This window comes from Panicum virgatum, chromosome 7K, assembly GCF_016808335.1.
Source record: "Panicum virgatum strain AP13 chromosome 7K, P.virgatum_v5, whole genome shotgun sequence".
NCBI lineage: Eukaryota > Viridiplantae > Streptophyta > Magnoliopsida > Poales > Poaceae > Panicum > Panicum virgatum.
The window spans coordinates 6,119,519-6,140,441 of NC_053142.1; the positions used below are offsets into that span (position 1 = coordinate 6,119,519).

Sequence of the window (20,923 nt, forward strand, 5' to 3'; positions counted from 1 at the left end):
TTCCAGTTTTAGTTTTGTGTACTGATCTTGTAAAATATGTAGTAAATAGTAGAAAAATGTGAAAAATGTAAACTAAATTTTGTTAGGTTTCTAAAATCAAGATCTTCAGAGGAAAAATACTCATGCTTGTGAAATGTCACTTTTGCCCCTGTAAAAATTTTGGTTTGTAATTAAGCTAGTTTATTTAATACCGGTTGTTCCGTTGCTCTAAAAATTATGAAATTTATTCAGTGGATTACTCTTTGTATGTTTAGTCCCCTGAAAAAATTTTAGATGCATAGCCTATGTGCATGTTTGTGGATCTAATATTGCTTGATTTCCATTCTAGGGCTAAAAGAAATACTTTTCTATATCAATAAATGTTGGTAATTTATTTATGCACTCCTTATCAGTAGTTTTTCATGATAGAAAAGTTGTGCTACCAGATCCTTGTGGTATGTTAAGTTTTGATCTTTAATTAGTTCCTAGCTTCAGTATTTATCCTTTATTCTTGTGGTTAGTTAATTTTAAGTCCGTAGTTTATGTTTTCCTTGTGCTCTAGATGTGCGATTAGTCGTCCTAAGTAAGTTTAATAGCTTTGCTTGAAAGGAAACACTTCAGGCTAAACTAGGTTGGAAACCAAACTTACCTAGCAGCGCCAAGCCGTTTCCTTTATCGCTTGGTTTCCTTGTTGTTCGTTAAAGGATTGCCAGTCATGTCATCTTTTAATCGCGTTGCATTGCATCCTGGCCGCCATGCATCGTTTTAGTTAGTGCATGACATTCTTTTTCATACATGTAGACGCCACGAACGAAGCCGTCTACGAGCTGGTTGCTGAGCCGGTCCAGGACCTGCAAGTAGGAGAACAGCAGGAGGACGCAGTCGAGCACACTCCCGAAGAAATCGCCAACCCCGCTGATCTGCAAGGCAAGCCCCGGAGCATAACCTTTACTTTTAGTATTCCATGTTTATGTATGTAATTGTGCATTTATGTCTATAGGAATTGTATGAAACCCTAGTTTGCATATTTCTATAGGTACCTGTGAGTTTCTACTAGCTTGTAGGTGGCGTTAGAAATGCTTTGCTAAGTAGGAACGCGATAGCAGTCGAGTGATATCCGGTCACTCGCAAGAGATAGGGCTATGCTACTTGTTAAAGTTCTCGAGTATAAACCCGGAAAGAAAGAAAAGTGGAGACCGGACGAAGACAAGTTGAAGTAAGATTTTGGTATGAATGGAAAGTAAGTCTCCGTCTGTGTCGGTTGAGGACCGTATGGAAAGTAAGTCTCCGTCTGTGTCGGTTGAGGACCGTACTGTTGTTGGCACATTGATCGAGGCTTGGACAGTACTGACCACATGCCGGGAGTAGGAGGTAGTCGAAACCGGTAAGCTAATTACCTAAATTGCAACGATACTTTGAATCACGACCTGCTATTCTAGGAGTGGGATGATGGCGGGTGTTGGAATGTATGTCGCCTCCGGGTTCTCCGAGAGTTCGCCGTGAGGGGCCCTTCACCCGGGTTTTGGCAGGCATGTTTCAGACGTCGGGGTGACGAAGGGAACAATTGACGTGTGTGGCCCGACGGGGTTTTTCATGTATCGTGTGAGTCAAGTCCACCTTGCAAGGTTAAATCGGATTGATTCGCCGTCTCTCTCGGATAAGAGAACCTTGATCTCTCTGTCACATCATAGTAAAGGATGGAAGTGAGAATGAAATGAAACAATTGATTGTATTTACTGAAGGATAACCTGATCCACCATGTGTGCTCTAGTTACTTAGTCAAATTTAGTTAATACTTGATATACTAAATGGGCTAAAGTATTGAAAGTAAGGATTCACTGCTAGCAGCCTTTCAGCAAAAGAACTCCAGTGCCAAAAAGCTTGCATGTCTAGTTAATGGGCTAAGTATACCCAAAGTCGGGTAAGCCTTACTGAGTATTAGTATACTCAGGGTTGTTGTTGTAACCCTCCTGAGCAGGTTGTGTCCCCGCTGACTTCGAGGAGGTCTGTGCGTCCTGGATTGGACAACCGCTTCCTCCTGGGTGGACCGTCGAGTGGGCCCCGTCTTCCCCATGAAGATCGAGCAGGTTGGCATCACATCGGTGGGCAGGATGTGGAGCTCACCTTGTATCGTCGTCGTGGTTACCGTATTGTATTTCGAACTCGGTTTTTAAACTTCCGCTGTGTATTTGAACTCTATCGTTTGTTTTCAAACCTTTTATGTAAAACTCGTGTTGTAAATTAATTTGAGGTTTTCTGTATGCTTGTATCACATGTGCTCATCTTCGTACGGGCCTACTAGTGCAATTGTGATCCTGGAGTATAGTAGTTTAATCGGGATTTACCCGACAACCTGTCAAATTACACCGTTTTAAGTGCACAGTAACTTGATTAAGTATTAAGATGATGGTTAGTGCATTTAAGCCAGTCTAATTTAGATGGTGCTGCTACAGTGATAGTCTAGACAGCTCATGCTTATGCAATAATTACTTAACCCTAAAGCCTTTACTTGAGCCTTTGCATGATCCTTGTTTATTTAAACGCGTAAGTCTTGCGAGTACCTTTGTACTCAGGGTGCTTCTAACCCTAGTTGCAGGTGAACTGGAAGTGGTGTTCGGCCACTTCTACCCCACCGATTTAGGCGCGGGGGAGGAGTAGGTCGTTGAGGCTGGGATGGTGTCCTTGAGCAAGACATCATCATCATAGTATGTTTTTATCGTAATCGAACTCTGTGAGAGCATGTAAATATAATAATCATTAAGTTTCTGTTTAATATGGCTTTCGTGAGCCCAAGGCTTGTAATGGAAGTTAGTAGAACTCTCCTATATTGAACTTGTAATTTTAAGTGTGTAAAATTACTTTTTGTGGATCATCGGTAATGTACATGCTTGTGTAACGGTACATGTGCTTAATCCTGGGCATGTGGCAAACACGTACCGGGACTACCGGGTTTGCTCTCGTTCTAGGTGAATTGTGTTGATTAAGTGCCTCTAAGGTGTGGATTAGCACGTGGCGTGTCAAGAGACGGACACGTGCTAGCCCTCATCTTAAAGGATTAATCAATAATTTCACCTAAACCGAGTGCAAATTGGGCGGTTCTCACAACGGGTATCAGAGCTGAGGTTCCATGAAGTGAATCTAAAAATTTGTTTAGTGGGTTGAGAGTCAAATAAAATTTGATTACTTGCACTAAGATTTACTTTGGTTAAAAATTTGAACCTAAGGTGAAATGCTACTTTTCTTCCTTCGTCTTAGAGCTAATTCTCCCTTATTGCTTCACTTGCTTAATTAAGATATGCTTAACCCCTCTTGTCTTCATGAGTAGTGGGAGCGTAGAAAAACCCTTACCTGCCGGATATCTTTTGAGCCTTTTACCGGGGTTGAGAAGGTGGGAATCACCCATTGTCCTAAGTGCTAGTAGGGGGGGGGGGTTGTAGCGCTGCTGGGCAATGCGGTTGTTTCGGGTTGTGAGTGAGTGCTAGAACGTTAAGGCGTGCTCACGATATGAGGAGACGTCATGTTGCATTCATACCTTGAATGCATGCATACTCTTTCTTGTGGTTTCAATCTGTACTTGATCAATCTAGTGTGCCGTGGTCTAGATTTCGCTGATCTTGTTCTTGTTAATCTTAGTGGGCCAAATCTACCCTTTCTCTTAGATATGTTATCCTAGTGTTGGTTATGTGTTAGATTTTTATCTATACATTGTCTTTCCACCCTGCATTTGAGTATCATTCTCTAACTTTCATTCCTGACCGCTAACCATTTTGTTTATTAACAGGATGGTATTGCATTCGGGAACTGAAAGGGATGGTGCTAATGGTTCGGGTGGCAATACCAACCGCAACAACGAGGTTCCCCTTCCTAATCCTCCCGTTCACCCAAACCTCACGGACGTCTTGGCTCGACAAACTGAACTCATGGCACACTTAGTCAATCAAATGGGCAATGCCGGCAATCATGGTCGAAGAGCTGAGCCTCTAGTGAACAGGTTCAGAGAATTCTTCCGCACGAACCCGCCTATCTTTTGTGGCTCCAAGGATCCACTTGATGCAGACTTCTGGCTCAATGTGATCGAAGAAAAACTTGGTCTTATTGAGTGTGAGCCACATGAGAAGGTTCTTTTTGCTGCTCATCAACTGCAAGACACCCCTGGGGCTTGGTGGCGGAATTTCAAGGCCTCTCACCCTGCTAACCACCGCTTCACATGGGATGAGTTGTGTACAGCTTTCCGCTCTTTCTATATCCCCAAGAGTATAATGGATATTAAGAAGAAGGAATTTCTGAACCTTACTCAAAGACGTCGTGATGTGATGGCATATGTCAATGTCTTTAATACCCTTTCCCAGTATGCACCTGAAGAAGTGGCCACCGATGCCAAGAAACAAGAACGCTTGTATGATGGGTTCTTTGAAGAATTACAAGACAAACTCTCCACTACCAAGTTTGAAGATTTCAATGACTTGGTGAATATTGCCATCAGAGCCGAGCATAAGATGAAGAATCTTGAAGCAAAGAACAAGCGTCCTGCTCCTACCTCGGCAGGCGATAGCTCCTCACGTTCAAGTCTGGGGCCTTCTCCTCTTCCACCTCGGGCGCCGGGAGCTCAGCCTCCCCGTCCTATGTGGATTGTGCGTCACGGACCCTCAATCTCTTCAGGAACAAGCTCCTTGGCCGGCCAATACCTATTGGAACAACCCCGGTGTTGCCGCAAGGGGTCCATGCTACAATTGTGGTGGCATGGGTCACATCTCCAGGAACTGTCCTTTTCCAAGATAGAGTGGTTCCTTCAATGCACCTAGGCCCAGTAACCCTTCACTTCAAGCCCCGCGTCAAGAAGCTAAGCCACCTCAAGTTCCTAAGCGTGGTTGTCTCAACTACACCACCGCTAAAGGAGTTCCGGAGAATGACGAAGTGTTCATGGGTACGTTTCTAATCAATCCCCACCTTGCCATGGTTCTTTTTTATTCTAGCGCAACTCTCTCATTCTTTAGTAAGAAGTTTGTACTGCATAATAGTCTTGAGATGCAAAGTCTACAAGTACTATACCATATAGAATCACTAGATGGAGAGATCATTTCTAAAAAATTTGTAGATAGGGTTCCAATTCTCATCGAGGGAGGTACCTTCCAAGCTAATCTTCTTGTCCTAGATCAGATGAATTAAGATGTGAATCTTGGGATGATTTGGTTGAATAAGCATGATAGAGTTAACAAATGTGGGCCCTGCATCATCGATCTTTTGCATCGCTTTGCGGGTAGAGTTCTTTTCTCTATCTACCACACCCCACTTTCTTATTGAAGTTCATCCTTATGGATATTGTTATATGTGTACACAATCACCATCAATAAAACTCTAGGAATGTCACATCATGCCATGCCATGTCACATATACCTCAGATCTTAGATAGTTATCCTGTCTAGGTGATTATGGTCTACACCTAGTCTGAGCTTTATCCTTCCCCTCTTGCTTACCCAAATCTCGGGATGAGATTTTTTTAAGGGGGGTAGATTGTAACATCCCAGGTTTTGGAAAAATTGAAATTCCGGAAGCTCCGGGTTCAAAAACCGGAACCTCCAGTTTTACTCTGCTCCGGTGGGCAGAGCACGAATCGCGGCACGCCGCACGTCGCAACCGCCGCCGGCCATCCTCGCGTGCCGTGCCGCCCCCTCACTCCTCTCCTCGCCCTTAAGGCCCGACCGGCCCCTTCCCCTCAAACCCTAACCCAATTCGTTCCCCAAATCCTCCATGGCCGCCATGGTCTGAGCTCCGTCGTCGCCGCGATTCGCCGTCCTCAGTGCGTCTCTCGCCGATTCCTCGTTTGAGGAGATTCCTTGCGTCGTCCTCCTCCGTTTTCCTTCCTCACCCGGCCTTGGGCCTCGCCTTGCAGGGCCGCCGGCGTCGCCCTTCGCCCACAGCCGTTGTTCGCCGCCGCCCCGCCGTTGCTCCCCTCCGCTCGTGCCGCCGCCGGCGAGACTCGCCGCCGCCTGGGACACGCCGTGCGCGCGCCCCCTGCCCCTCTCCAGCCCTGCCTCGCCGCGCCGCCTTGTGCCGTCGCCGCCGTCGCTGTGCGCGACGTGCGCGCACGCACGCGCCGCGCCGCGCATGCCATGGCAAAGACCGGCTGAAACCGGAACCGCCGGTTTTAGAAACCGGAACTTCTGGTTTTGGCCTGACAAGTGCCTAAAACCGAAACCTCCGGTTTGAAATTCCGGAACCTCCGGTTTTGTCAGGGTTGCATATCCAAAATGCTATTTCATGTATATCTTTTTGCGCATATCATTTCATGCAGTTTATTTTATACACAATCGTAGCATTGCACTAACGCATGCATTTCATCCATGCATTATAGTGACCGAACCATCAGAGGTCTAACCCGTGGAGCCCACCGAGTCCGTTGAGCCTGAACCCGAAGTCCAGTTCGCGGTCGAGCCCGAAGCTAGCCGAGGCAAGCATCTAAGCATGAATCCTTGCTCCTATTTAACCTGATTTAGTTTAGTTATCTCATCGAGTAATGTTGGGTATATAAATTATGTACGTATTGCATTCTTGTACCCAGTTTAATGCATTGTCCTTCCTTGATTGGTTTATCCATGTCCTTGTCACTTGTTAGTCAGATAATTACTCAACTTGACTATATGCTTAGCTCTACTTAGAATACTCATCTTGCTTACTAGAAAGAACAGCTGGAGTATCACATTTACCGGTTACCCTTGATCACACTGGTTTGGTTTGGTTGTTAGTGAAGTGGTAGTACCGAGATTCGAGCAGAATGGTAGGGCCTAGAGAATGAAGTCACATGGGCATAGTCCGCTTGGATCGATTAAGGACCAAGTGGATGCCATCGGCCTTGAGCACCTTTCCGTGCTACCACATATCCAATATAATGGTACGGATGAGCCAATTACCTTCTTTGACTTAACCATTGGGGCTCGGTCCCAGATATGTGGCCAAGGGCTATGCAGGGAGGCTTAGCGGGTCCCCGAGTGGAACTATGTATAGGAAAATTTAGAGATGTTCTCGGTGGAACTAAGTCTCCACGCGCAAGGTGGGCGTACCCTCAACGGTTGAGACATGTTGGGAACGGTTGACGCGAGTACCCCCTTATCCAACTTTAGCCGGTTGGGTGAGTCGCATGGTTCTTGCGTCGTGTGGGTAAAGTAGTACACTCTTGCAAGGTTATAATCAATTCGAATTGCCGCGCTCTCGGATATGAGCAAGCTCTTGGTTCGTCGAGTTCTTCATAGAGAGTTTCGGTATTGTTGGCTTTGGATTAATGTCATATCGAGGATCTATTATAGATTATGTTACTCTATTAATCAACTAAAATTGTTTGGGGGTTGGGCAAGATTAATTAAATTTGCTAGGTGATAGTCTAGACAGCTCATGCTTATGCAATAATTACTTAACCCTAAAGCCTTTACTTGAGCCTTTGCATGATTCTTGTTTATTTAATCGCGTAAGTCTTGCGAGTATCTTTGTACTTAGGGTGCTTCTAACCCTAGTTGCAGGTGAACTGAAAGTGGTGTTCGGCCACTTCTACCCTGCCGATTCAGGCGCGGGAGAGGAGTAGGTCGTTGAGGCTGGGATGGTGTCCTTGAGCAAGACATCATCATCGTACTATGTTTTTATCGTAATCGAACACCGTGAGAGCATGTAAATATAATAATCTTTAAGTTTCTGTTTAATATGGATTTCGTGAGCCCAAGGCTTGTAATGGAAGTTAGTTGAACCCTCCCATATTGAACTTGTAATTTTAAGTGTGTAAAATTGCTTTTTGTGGATCATCGGCAATGTACGTGCTTGCGTAACTGTATGTGTGCTTAATACTGGGCATGTGGCAAATACGTACCGGGACTACCGGGTTTGCTCTCGTTCTAGGTGAATTGTGTTGATTAAATACCTCTAAAGTGTGGATTAACACGTGTCGTGTTGAGAAACGGACACGTGCTAGCCCTTATCTTAAAGGATTAATCAATTATTTCACCTAAACCAAGTGCAAATTGGGCGGTTCTCACAACAGCCTCGCCGCCTCCGGCCGTGGCCGCCACCGGGACCGCCGCCGCCGCCTCCTGCGCCGGACGGCGCCGCCTCCGGCCGTGGCCGCCACCAGGACCACCGCAGCAGACTAGACAACCTCCACAACAATCCCCTGCGCCGACTGCGGGCCACGCCTCCATGCCTGACAACAGCCGACGCCGGACAACGCCTCTCCCTCCTCCGCTCCGGCCGCATCCTTCCCTTCTCCTCCAGATTCGGCGAGGGAAAAGGGGTGGGGGCCACCCCATCCACGCTAGCGATGCCTCCCTCGAGCTCCTCCCGACCCTAACACTATTCGCCGCCTCCGCACCGCCACCGTGCTTGTAGGCTGGATCCACGCCGGCGCACGGCGGCCGCTGCACCGTGGCGGATGGGGGCTTGCCCGGCCTTATGACGCGGGGGCAGAGCTAGGCGTGGGAGGGCGTGTGACGGGGATGTGGCCGGCGCCGACCGCCGACTCGCCGGATCTGGCTTCAACGCGCCTCCTCCCCCCGCGGTCCCCCGCCTCCCTCCCGTGCGCCCCGGTTCGAATCGCAATCTCCTCTCTTTTTCCTTTTTTTCCTCCCCTCCATTCTTTTTTTCTCACCGAGACCATCGGCATCACGGGCGCTAGGGCCGGCGCCCAGATCTCCTGCGCTGCCATCTCCCCCTCCCTCCTCGATCGCGCGCGCCGCCCGTCATGGCCGCCCTCGCCCGCGCCAGGCACCACCGTGCGCTCTGGCGTACGCGCGGCGGCAACTCCTCGCTCGCCCGCGCCGCTCGCCGCGGCCGCCCTCGCCTGCGCCAAGTGCCACCACTCGTTCCGGCGTACGCGCGGTGAGCACCGCTCGCCCGCGCCGGGTGGCGCGGAGGCTGAAGCGGTCGAGTGCAAGCCGGTGCCAGCACCGCGCATAACGCGTGGAGGGGCGCGCCGAGCACCAACAGGCCCATCTTCGCCTCCCCTCTCTTTTCCTTCTTCAACCGGCGACAGCGCGTCCTTCGGCTTCGGCTTCGACTCTGGCGCTCCTCCGCCGCCCCGCCACCGGCCCGTCGACCAGTACGTGTCCCGTAGATGCGGACTTCACCGCCGTCCCCGGAGGCGCGGATGACGCCGCCGTCCTCGGAGAAGCGCACGCAACTGCCCGTCGACCAGTACTTGTCGCCAGAGATGCGGACGTCACCGTCGTCCCCGGAGACGCGTCCCCAGAAGCGAGGACACCGCTGACGTCGTCGACGGCACGCCGTCACCCGCCGACGAGTCGACCAGTACGTGAGCGCCTGCTTTCCAATACATGTAGATGCAATACCAATACGTATGCTTGCTAAGTTATGGCAAAACACTTTAGTTCGCTGAATTTGCATTCCACCTATCACTGGTCTCACAGGCCGCTGACGAGTCGACCAGTACGTGAGCGCCTGCTTTCCAATACATGTAGATGCAATACCAATATGTATGCTTGCTAAGTTATGGCAAAACACTTTAGTTCGCTGAATTTGCATTCCACCTATCACTGGTCTCACAGCTAACAATTGTAGCCAAAGTAGAACATTCCACCTATCGCTGAATTTGCATTCCAACTATCGCTGAATTTGTATTCCAACTGTCTAATTTGATTTCTCCTATTTTTCAAAAAAAATTGATGTCTCCTGAATCCTGATCCTTGATGCCCTTCTTGCTTGGTCCAATGCGTGTAGAAATTCCATGGAAGAATGAAACTGTCTTTGGTCATCACCGCATTATATATGTGGTGATAATGCTTAATCTCTAGGTCTTGTTTCATCTGTCAGATTTTCATTCCACTTTGTTGAATAAAAAATACACTAATAATCATGTTGGTGACTCTGATAATAGGTGTAGAAATTGTTCGGACAAGGTGAAACTATTGAGAGCGCAATAACTTTTTTTCTCCTCTGTAAGGTAAGATAGTTATATTTTTTTCTCTGCTATCTCTGTTGTCCTTCTCAAATTTGGATTAGGCCTTCTACCTTGTAATTAAATCCATGTTATGAGTTTGTGGTGTCTGCATTCATCTTATCATTTGTCTGACTCTATCGTGTGATTGATATTTTAGGTTTGCAATGATTGTGTTCTTTCTGATAGTTTTGGACTAAAACTAAAACTATGTTGTGCAGAAATTTGTGTCCTAATCTCTTTGTCGGTAGAATTGCAGATTTTCAGCTCCTCTGGTAATGTTCTCTTGTTTGGGAATTATTGTTCGGAATTAGCCAAAGCAATAGTATTTACTATCTGTTGGTTTATTTCTGTGTGTAAAATTTGTTTATAGGCTGTCTTGTATTATTTGTATTGACTCTCACTCCTGTTTGTGTTATGTAATGTCAGGGACCAGTCAATTTGTCTTGACTCTCAGAGGTGACAGAGAGGTGGACATGGGCGCGACGCTGCAGGAATTTGATATATGTGCTATATAATGTAAGGGACAAGTCAATGTGTCTCTTGAGCTGGTAGGTTAATTTGAGCTGAATTTTGTTAATTGGTTACAAATCCTATAACACAGTTCAAATAAGCTTCATAAATTGTTAAAACAGATGAACATGTGTGCAGAGTTCATGGGACTCCACATCTCTATCGGTCTATCCAAGCTTGTGCTTTAGGTACAGATGACTAACTGCATGTGTGTTTATCTTACAATTCCAGCTCCATGTGTTGCAATTAAATTATACTTGGTGGCCAATATTTCATCAGTACTGTTTGAGATGTTTAATTACAATCTTACAATGCCAGAGGTAATGCCATATTTCATCGTTCCTAAATATTTCATCAGTTCTTTCCTAAGTGTTTAATTTATGTTCATGTTTGTTGACGGTGAGTTATACTACAGCAGCAGCTTTCCCAATTTAAGGTAATTTGAGATGTTAACTTATTTTGCTCATAGCTATCTGATTGCCTCTTGATTTACTTATGATTGGGATTTGGAGATGGTGGAAGGTGGAGTCCTGGGAAGAGTTTGTGACTTTCTCTAGGCAAAGATAATGAGATGTGCTATGCTTGCAGTGATATATGATAGGGAAAAATGTGCTTGCATTCATGGTTAATAAACGATCTTTCATTTGTAGGGACATGAATAGTTTAAACAAATAGTATATCATCTTATCGACGCAGTTTTCATGGTTACAATAATAGTTGGTGTTACATCTATAATTCTCAGTAAGCAGTTTAATGAGGATTTAGATGCCTTCACCTGACCTGGTATGTTTCTAGAAATTAAGACAAATATATAATTTTGCAGTGCTATAAGAAATGCTTTGCTGTGATAGAATTTTTTTACTTTCTGTCAGTAGTCTTGGCTATGTTTGAGTAAATCAAAATAGTATGAAAAAACAGACCCTATTTCTTAATAGCTGTGGAGATGCTACCTTTGCAGGAGGTACATCCTTGACTGCTATCAGCACTTATTGGCCTTCTGGCTTGCACGCATAGTACTGCTTCCATTGTTCATGACTGCATTGAACAAGGGTTCAAAGGGGACAAACTTCTATATAGACTAGGCCTTAGGGTCGAATAATGCATCTTCCTGATTTGCTGCATTATTCATATCATCAGGATGAATGGTTAAATTTCCCTAATATGTGTACAGCAGGGCTAGCACGCCTCGATTGGCATCATGGAAAAGGACAGACCCAGTGCTGGTGATTGGCATCATGGAGCTTTCAAAAATTGCCCCACAATCCAAAGTTTGTGGCTTCTAGGGTATCTAATATAACTTAAGCTTCTACAGTATCTTTTATGCAATAGTAACAGCATAAGAATTTGGTAATGAGGTCTCACCGATGCATTTTGTTTTTAGTAGACATAGGCATGATTCATCATGGTCTTCCACATTAGGAACTTGGGTATCTGTTGAAAAGTTTTTTGTGGAACACACACTTTGCCATTCGTCAACTTTTATTGACTTCTATGGGAACAACAATACTATCCGAACGTTAGGTATCACAGGTTCACTTGGTGATGCATGCCATTGTGAATGTTATTCTGTGCTTTTAGCTACAAAGGGCACACTTTGCCATTCTGTGCTTTTAGCTACAACCACTAAAAAATATTGTAGCTAGATAAATTAATTCCCTCAGTTGTTTCACCATGTCTTTCAAATTTTTATATGGTAACAGCAAATTGCATAACTAACTGTTTTCTAAGTTCTGGTTATATTAAGAATATCTTTTTATTGCTTTGCTGTCCTGTATATCCTATTGAGATCACAAGCTTCAAGACACTATTGATGAATACATGGACACCTTGATTTGGCGAGGAAAAAAGATTAGTCACGGATGGGAACCTTGCATCGAGAGGAAAACATTTTTGTGATTGAAAAAAATTGGGGCTGGTTCATTTTGTCGAGGAGATTACTTGTGGTGGTTGCAAATTCATTTTTTCAGAAAATTCATTAGGCATAGGGAGGTAGATTGGTTTGTTCACATGAGGCTGAAGTTTGATATATATGTATGGAGCTTTGCTTTGCAGAGGCAGATGGCCCTCAATTGAGCTGTAGTGTAGAGTTGGGAACTATATTTGTGAAAATTTTGTTTGTGTGAAAAGTGTCCATATATAAGTGTGAGATGAATTTCAGATTACCTGTTGTGGATGAAACATTCTTATGGTTTTGAGTAGTCCAGAGTTATACTGAGCTGAGAAGTTTTAGTTGTTTATTCATAAATCATCTTTTGGTTGTTTGATTTGCATTACAAAATTAAGACGTAGCGTTAGCACAGGAATTTTACTAGTCAGATTTAAAGGAGTACTATACAAGGCATGAAAAATTTAGCTGCATGGATCAAAACATAGATAAGGCTACTAAACATAATTTAGCTGCTTGGATCAAAACTAATTTCCACAGACATTTATACTGAGTTCCAGAAGCCCAAATTTTATTAGCATGATTATGCACTCAAGAACAAGATCTAGTAAAAATATCATATTTTCCAGGCAGTCAAACTAGTTTTCTTGATTTAGTACATTTCTTCATAACATAAATTAGTTAGACTTAACCAAATATTTCCACACTTTTTCTACAGAAACTAGGTATAAAAACAGAGGTATTATAAAAATTTGAACTCTTGGAACATAGTAGAGCAACGGGAACTATCAGACCTATCTAACTTATGCATAAAACAAGATTTAATCAAACCTATAGCTAGACATGTCCACTGTTCACAAAAATTTTACGCAAGACTAAACTCCTAGCATGTAACACACTGATAAAAAATGGTGGGCAGAAAGTGTATAGAACTTGAGATCTAATTGAAGGTCTAATGTACTTGCATTTAATCTAGAATAAAAAACTAGTGAGCAAATGAAAAAGTGCATGTAACAAAAGTTGTCGATCTAGTTGCTAGGAACTCAGAACATTTGAGTTTATATATTTTTTTATTTTCTTACATTTTTAAATGAATTTACAGGTTCACTGAAATGAATCTAAAACTTGAAATAGAGTTTCGTGGTTTGGCCCCTGGAACCATGCAGAAAACCGCCTAAATAGAACTAAATCGGAGCAATTGGGTCCCTAGCCGGATTTGGTGTTGGGGAGCACTGTTACTGGTCGGAATCCGACGAGCTCGGTAGCCAGCGGCGAGGGCTAGGTTGGGGAGAGGCTAGAGTGGGTCGGGAGCTACCTGTAGGTGGTTTTGGCGAGGTCTGGGACGGTTGGAGGAGGCGGCGCAGCGGAGCAATAGCTCCGATGGAGGGGGCACGCGGTGAAGGCGGCGCTCCGGTGAGGGAGGAGCGGCGAGGACCGACCGGTGAACATCATCAAATAGCGGGGGAACTGATTTAGGGGGATCTCGGGGGTGGAGGATGGGAGGAGAAGGGGGCTCCATGGTGAGCTCGACTCGGTGGCGACAATGGCGTGCGACGACGGCGTTTTGGGCGTCGAGGAGGTGGGGGCTCGGTCCCTTGGGTGTGAGAGTGGAGAGAGAGGGACAGAAAGTGCAAGCATCTGGCTCAGGAGAGAGGTCCTGGGCGGGTTGAGGGGTGAGGGGCGAGAGTCTTGGCGATCGGCGCACAGCATGGCGACCACATTGCGGTGGCGAGGGGACGGGGCGAGGCGTGGAGCCAAGAGCTGCAGCGGGTCTGCCATGTCTGGTCGGGTGAGGGTGCTTGGCCGGACATGGGGTCCGGCATTGCCAGCCACCTGGTGCCGGCGAGCTGCCTTGTTGAGCATAGGGAGGGGAGAGAACAGAGAGAGCAGTGGGAGGAGGGAGTAGAGACAGAAGGCGAAGTCAACAGGTTTGAGTTGAGTTTTTCTCCAAATTTTCCATTGAAATGAGAAAAATTGTGGTAAATTTCAAACTCTACAACTTTCGTTTTTCAGGCACAAATTCATTGGAATCCTAGTTTAAAAGTAAATTTTAAACTCTTTGTAAATTTGAAATATTGTCCTATTCAACTTGAAATTCAAATGTTTCTTCAATTTTTTGCGTAGCAACATGAAAAACATTGAACATAAAAGTTGTCCAACATTTAAAACTCTAAAACTTTTGTTATAGGCAAAAGTTTGTTTTAGCGAAGATTTTAGAAGTTATTTTCAAAACATACTTTCTATAATTTGAATTTATTCATTATTCCATGTGCCCTCATTTAATTTGAATTTGATTATTCTTACAATTTATAAAACTATACCTAGGATGGTATTGATGTATTTTATTGGACATATCCTGGTGAGTATGGAAAAGTACATAAACACTCTATTCTAAACTTATTTTGTGCACACACACACACACATAGACACACATACATACACATGCATGCATACAAGAATTTGTTATTCTAATTTATTCTTGGTTATTATGCATGAATATGCCCTAGAGGAAATCATAGCAATGATTGTATTTCCTTGTATCCATGATTAATAAAGTGTTCGTTGAATGTCCATGAAAGCCAACTTGTATAGATTAACAATTATGTGAATTGTTTGTGAGACTCTTTACTTGAATGGTTATTCTAAAACTAATCTCTAGTTGGAGTTTATGCGAGGACACACAAGAATATTAGATTAGCACATGTATTGGTTGATGACTATGTTTCACAAGTCATGGACATGGAGATGTCAAACCAATTATGTGGGAACATGTGTGGACATGTGGTTGGATTGACCCAATACGAGAAGTGGTTCTCTTTTTACGCAATGTGTACGCTTTGTCCTTAGACCTAAGATTGACGCATGTTCTCAAAGTGTAAATTGGCCTACCTAGGGGCTATCAAACACTACTCCATAACTGGGTAGTCATAAAGATAGCTTTCGGGTTTGCAAGAAGCATGCATGATGTGAGGTATGGTTCATCGAGATGGGATTTGCCCCTCTCTTCATGAGAGAGATATCTCTGGGCCATTCGGATTAGATCCAGGAAAGCATGGCCATGCGACATGTTAAGAGTTAACCTAATGAGGGATTCCGAATCACAAGATGTAGAAAGAGGTCAGCATGGAGCTAGACCAAATATCGTGAGGCAAAGAGAATGACATGTACATGATGTTGGGAATGGTCCATTTGATATGATCTTCATATGCGTATAAGAGTTGATACGTCTTGCTAGAAGCCGCTGTCGAACTATGACTAGTGAGTAAATGTACTCGACTAGTGAGTAAAGTACTCGACTAATAATTAGAAGTACTCGACTAGTGATTAAAATACTCGACTAGTGAGTAGAAGTACTCGACTAGTGAGTAGAAGTACGACTCGACTAGTGAGTGCAAGTAGTATCTTTAGGCATGTGGGTCTAAAGAGTTGCACACTTAAGGGGCAGGAATCCTAATGAGGATTGAATCCAAATTAGATAAAGGCTTAGGAGCACTAATAGGCCTAAGATCCAGAGGTCCATCAGGAGCACCTATATAATGAGGGGTGGGGTACCCAGATTAGGTTAAGCCATCTTGCTTAACCAGCCACCATGTCTCCCACGCTCACGCCTTTTGTTGTAATCACGGACCTAGCAGTCCGACATGCAACGCTTCTTCCCTGCACATGTGGATACCTTGGAGTGATGAGGACTAGGCCCGATCTTCCGAGAGGCAAGGGTACGTTCGATTGGTGGAGATCTCGACGTTGACGATCTGGCTTCAAATCAGTAAGATTCGAACCCTACAACCGCTACACCACTGCTCCGTTGGTTATCAACCAAGCACAACCTGATTGACCTTGCCGAGAAGGGTTTTCCTGCAAGCGAATCGAATGACACAAGCAAGAAGATGTAAACACACAATCTGATATTGCAAATATGGATGAAGCGAATCAAAGAGGGGTTCAAGAACTCGATTCCAAAGGACTAATCGACATAGTGGAGGAGATCAAGAACGGGGGCCCTGGATCAATGTATAAGGACTTGTCGCCATAGATACAACGATGCAATGTCTGCTCCTCGAAGGAAAACACAAGACTCAACAAAACCCAAGTCTAAACCATGGCGGCTACTGAGTTTAAAGGAGAAGGGGGCATCCTAGGATTAGGGGCGACTAGGGGGGCCCACAACATGGGCTTAAGGCCCGACACGATACAAAGCCTGAAAAGGCCAAAAACAGGTGACGCAACACCTTTCCGTGGTCACACAAAATGATCCACAAGGTTTCTGTAGCTGGCACCAGAACCAAAAGAAGCGTCTTGTCATCACGATTCCAATGCATCCAAGATCACCTCATTTGGACGTCGTATGAAAGAGATATCACCGAAACCGTGCAGGGGTGTCAGCTGAATCCGAGACGAACGTGATGACCGAGTTGGTGACGACTTGTAACTTGGGGAAGGCCATGGCATGAACGTGTCCAACATGTCGATGTCCGCATCATCCTCCCCTTCTAGAATTGGAGTCATTGTCGACTCCATCCCATCATCAATCTCCTGCAAAAGGTACAATAGGATGCAAGGTACAAGACATAGGCTCATGTGTGGAAGATACATATCGACAAAGCATAGTATAGCAACGTGCATCATGGTTATCACCATAGTATAGCAAGGTGCATCATGGTTATCACAAAGCTCAGCAGCAGCAGAATTAGTAGCAAGATAAACACTTTCTTTCAATTTAATTCCTTTAGGTTTAGCATCAGAAGATTCAGGAGATATATTTCTTTCAGTTTCAGCAAGCTCATAAAAATGTTTCCTAATATCAGCTGGAGATAAAGAAAGCAAAGTAACCTTCTTGTCCTTATGCATGAAAGTGTATGTATTAGTTCTACCAAGGTGTGTAACATCATTATCAAATTCCCATGGCCGTCCTAACAACATTGAAGATGATTGCATAGGTACGACATCAAAATCAGCATAGTAATGATAAGAACCAACAGAAAAGTGTATGCGTGCTGACTTAGTTACCTTAGTCTTACCACTATTGTTGAACCATTCTAGGTGGTAGGGGTGAGGGATAGAATGAGTGGGCAAACTAAACTTCTTGACCAAATCTGAACTCACCAAGTTGTTGCAACTCCCGCTATCAATAATGGTGAGAACACGACGATCGTTGACTTTGAGAAACATGTGGAACAAATTCTTGCATTGAATCTTCTCCTCATCCTCATGTTCCGCTTTAGAACTCAGCACACGCTGCACAAGAAGACTAGGAAGATTCGCTGCTGCAGCTACGGAATCAATTGCCTCACCCTCATCATCCTCCGAATCTGCAATAATGTTAGCTGCAAGAACAAAATCATCCTCAACATCACTAGCACTTACATATCCATTACCATCAGGTGCAGCGATGAAGGCGCCAGTACTTGGACAATCCTTCATGACATGTCCCATTCCCTTGCAGCGGTGGCACACGATGTTTGCAGATCTGCTCGACGAACCCTTTTCCAAAGTTGTATGCTTCTGGTGTGATTGGTTCTGCACAGTAGACACATTGCTTACCTCAGAAGCGGGCGCAGGAGATGGTGGTGTTGCTGGTGGCTTAGCAACAGGCGCCTTGGGCTTCTCAACATCAGAACGCTGCTGAAAAGATCTCCCAGTGTTTGACTTGAAAGAATGTTGGACAATGCGGCGTCCCTGTACTTCCCGTTCTGCCTTAAGAGCAAGATGATACACTTGGGAAAAACGAGTCCAGTCTTTGCAATCAAGAATATCCTGTATATCAGGATTTAAACCACCAAAGAATCTAGCACTAGTGGCATCATCATCCTCACGAATACCACAACGTGCTAGACCAATAAGCAATTCCTGATAATATTCCTCTACTCCTTTATCACCTTGTTTTAAATTTTGCAATTTTAATCGTAGATCATGCTGGTAATAAGGAGGAACAAAATGAGACTTCATGCGTTGTCTCAAAACAGGACAAGTTTGAGGCACAGCAGTAGCATTACCAGCATTGCAAAGATCATTCCACCAAAACAGAGCAACGCTAGTAAATTCACTAGTAGCAAGTCTAACTCTATGCTCAGCAGGAACCAAATGAGAATTAAATTTTTGTTCAACAGCGAGTTCCCAATCTAAATAAGCCTCAGGATCAGCAGTACCAGCAAAAGGGATCATGGTAAATTTAGTTTTAGCAAAAGAATCATTATTACCATGATTATGATTACCTCCCATACCTTGACGATTGCGCCGCAGACAGTACGCATCACGATCCTCATCATCATCAAGGACGTCATCCTCATCCTCGTCCTCATCACCATCATGAGGGTGGCGTCGGTGTCGCTGTCGAGGGGTATGTTGTTCAACATGCTCGAGCCGGGTGACCAGTCCATTGATACTGCGCATCATCTCATTGAACTTCCCGTCGATGTAGGTGCGCTGGTCATCAACAAGTTTCTTAAGCTCATCCTTGGAGACGCATTCATTGAAGTCCGTAGGGGACTCCCTCCTTTTCCTGACCCTGTCATGATTAGAAGACAACAAAAGACAACACCAAAGCATTATCCCTATCAACTAACAAGTACTGGGTGGTGGTGGAAGTGGAGTGCAAAATCTCAAGCGGCTTACTACCATCTTGCAAGTGTTCTTACCAAAGCCAAACAGGACGGTACAATCTGTTGTTGAGCTGGGTGTAACAGTTGCAAGATGAACCTGTACTGATCGAAGTATATGTGGAGCTATGGGACAGGCACAATATATAGCAAGGAAGTAGCAAATAACGAATGCAGATTAGCAAAGTTCAATAAGTATCCAAAGTACAAGTCACAATTGTTGGCTAAGGCATGTCCTAGGCGTAGCACAACAAGTTGGAACAAAGAACGGTGGATAAAGCTCAAAGAACAAGCAAAACAGCACTCTATGCACTTGTTTTTAATCTTTTCTCCAAAAAAACCTCCAGGACTAGTAGGAATCAAGATTTCTTATTTTTTCACACACAAGCTCCAACCACAAAAATTTGCACCATAAACAGAGATGGGATGTGGCCTACAGAAAATCAAGAATTTTTCCTGAAAACTGGAAAACAAGTTCGGAGCCCCAAAACTGCCTCCTTCTGTTTTTTTTTTAAAAAATTCTGAGATCGGCCCCAAATGGTGAAGTGATTTTATCAAATGTGCAAAATTTCGTCTTCTTTCTGCTGTAAAAAAATTGAGCCAAAACGGAGCACCGAGCGAAATGTTATGCCTATTTTACCGAAGGTAACTCGAGTTACGCAGATTTCAGAGGGCACAATGCGGCAGATAGAACAGCAGCGGCTAGGGCAAAGCTTCCCTGAACTACGGCACACGAAACAGCTGAGCAAAGCGTCTCAGCTAGGGCAAAGTATCCCTAGTATATGCAGCAATAGGTATCGCCAGATGAAATCAAGAAGGGCTGCGATGCAAGGCGAAACAACACAAGGCGGCTTGCAACCTATCTAGGGCTGGTACTGTAGGAAGTCACACAAGGCATCTAGCGAGGGCAAGTCGAGTAATGGGGTGGATCGACTTGTTGTTTGGGTAAAGGTGAAGTGGGACAGCGGTGGAAACAAAAACACAGCAACGGGCGATTGAACTACGACCACGAACACACTAAACCAGCACCAAGACTCGACCACGGACACAAACTCAACAAAGCGAATCTGAAACGAAATTGCAAAAGCCAAAAAGGTTCTAGGATAGCGGAAATTTTTTTTGTAGGTTTTTTTGTGGACTCTAGGTATATGAAAATGAATGAATCTAAAGGAAAAACGAAGGGTAATACCTCACGGGAAACCTGAAATCTGATACCACTTGATGAGGACTAGGCCCAATCTTCTGAGAGGTAAGGGTATGTTCGATTGATGGAGATCTCGACATTGACGATACAGCTTCAAATCAGCAAGATTTGAACCCTGCAACCGCTACACCACTGCTCCGTTGGTTATCAACCAAGCACAACTTGATTGACCTCACTAAGAAGGCTTTTCCTGCAAGCGAATCGAAAGACACAAGCAAGAAGATGTAAACACGCAATCTGATATTGCAAATATGGATAAAACGAATCAAAGAGGGTTCAAGAACTTGATTCCAAAGGACTAATCAACACAGTGGAGGAGATCAAGAATGGGGGCCCTGGATCAATGTATAAGGATTTGTTGCCATAGATATAACGATGCAATGTATGCTCCTCGAAGGAAAACACAAGACTAAACAAAACTCAAGTCTAAACGGCAGTGGCTACTGAGTTTAAAGGATAAGGGGGCATCCTAGGGTTGGGGGCGACCAGGGGGGGCGCCCACAACATGGGCTTAAGGCCCGACACGATACAAAGCCTGAAAAGGCCCAAAACAGGTGACACAGCACCTTTCCATGGTCACACAGAATGATCCACGAGGTTCCTAGAGCTGGGACCAGAACCCAAAAAAGCGTCTCATCGTCACGATTCCAACGCATCCAATATCACCTCATTTGGACGTCGTATGAAAGAGATATCACCGAAACTGTGCAGGGGTGTCGGCTGAATCCGAGACGAACGTGATGACCGAGTTGGTGACGACTTGTAACTTGGGGAAGACCATGGCATGAACGTGTCCAACATGTCGATGTCCGCAT

The 20,923-nt window shown here is 44.7% G+C and overlaps 1 long non-coding RNA gene across 12 annotated transcripts; it reads left to right on the forward strand.

Moving 5' to 3' along the window:
- Positions 1 to 8,801: 8,801 nt before the first annotated feature.
- Positions 8,802 to 12,596, forward strand: LOC120639670. 12 transcript variants are annotated; one of them, XR_005661598.1, is made up of 4 exons: positions 8,802 to 9,264; positions 9,851 to 9,916; positions 10,132 to 10,185; positions 10,340 to 12,596. It is a non-coding gene; the product is annotated as an uncharacterized LOC120639670 (long non-coding RNA). The 12 variants fall into 12 exon arrangements; XR_005661600.1 differs by lacking the exon at positions 8,802 to 9,264 and having other exon boundaries at positions 9,437 to 9,916; positions 10,340 to 10,461; positions 10,546 to 12,596; XR_005661602.1 differs by lacking the exon at positions 8,802 to 9,264 and having other exon boundaries at positions 9,437 to 9,916; positions 10,340 to 10,461; positions 10,562 to 12,596.
- Positions 12,597 to 20,923: the final 8,327 nt, after the last annotated feature.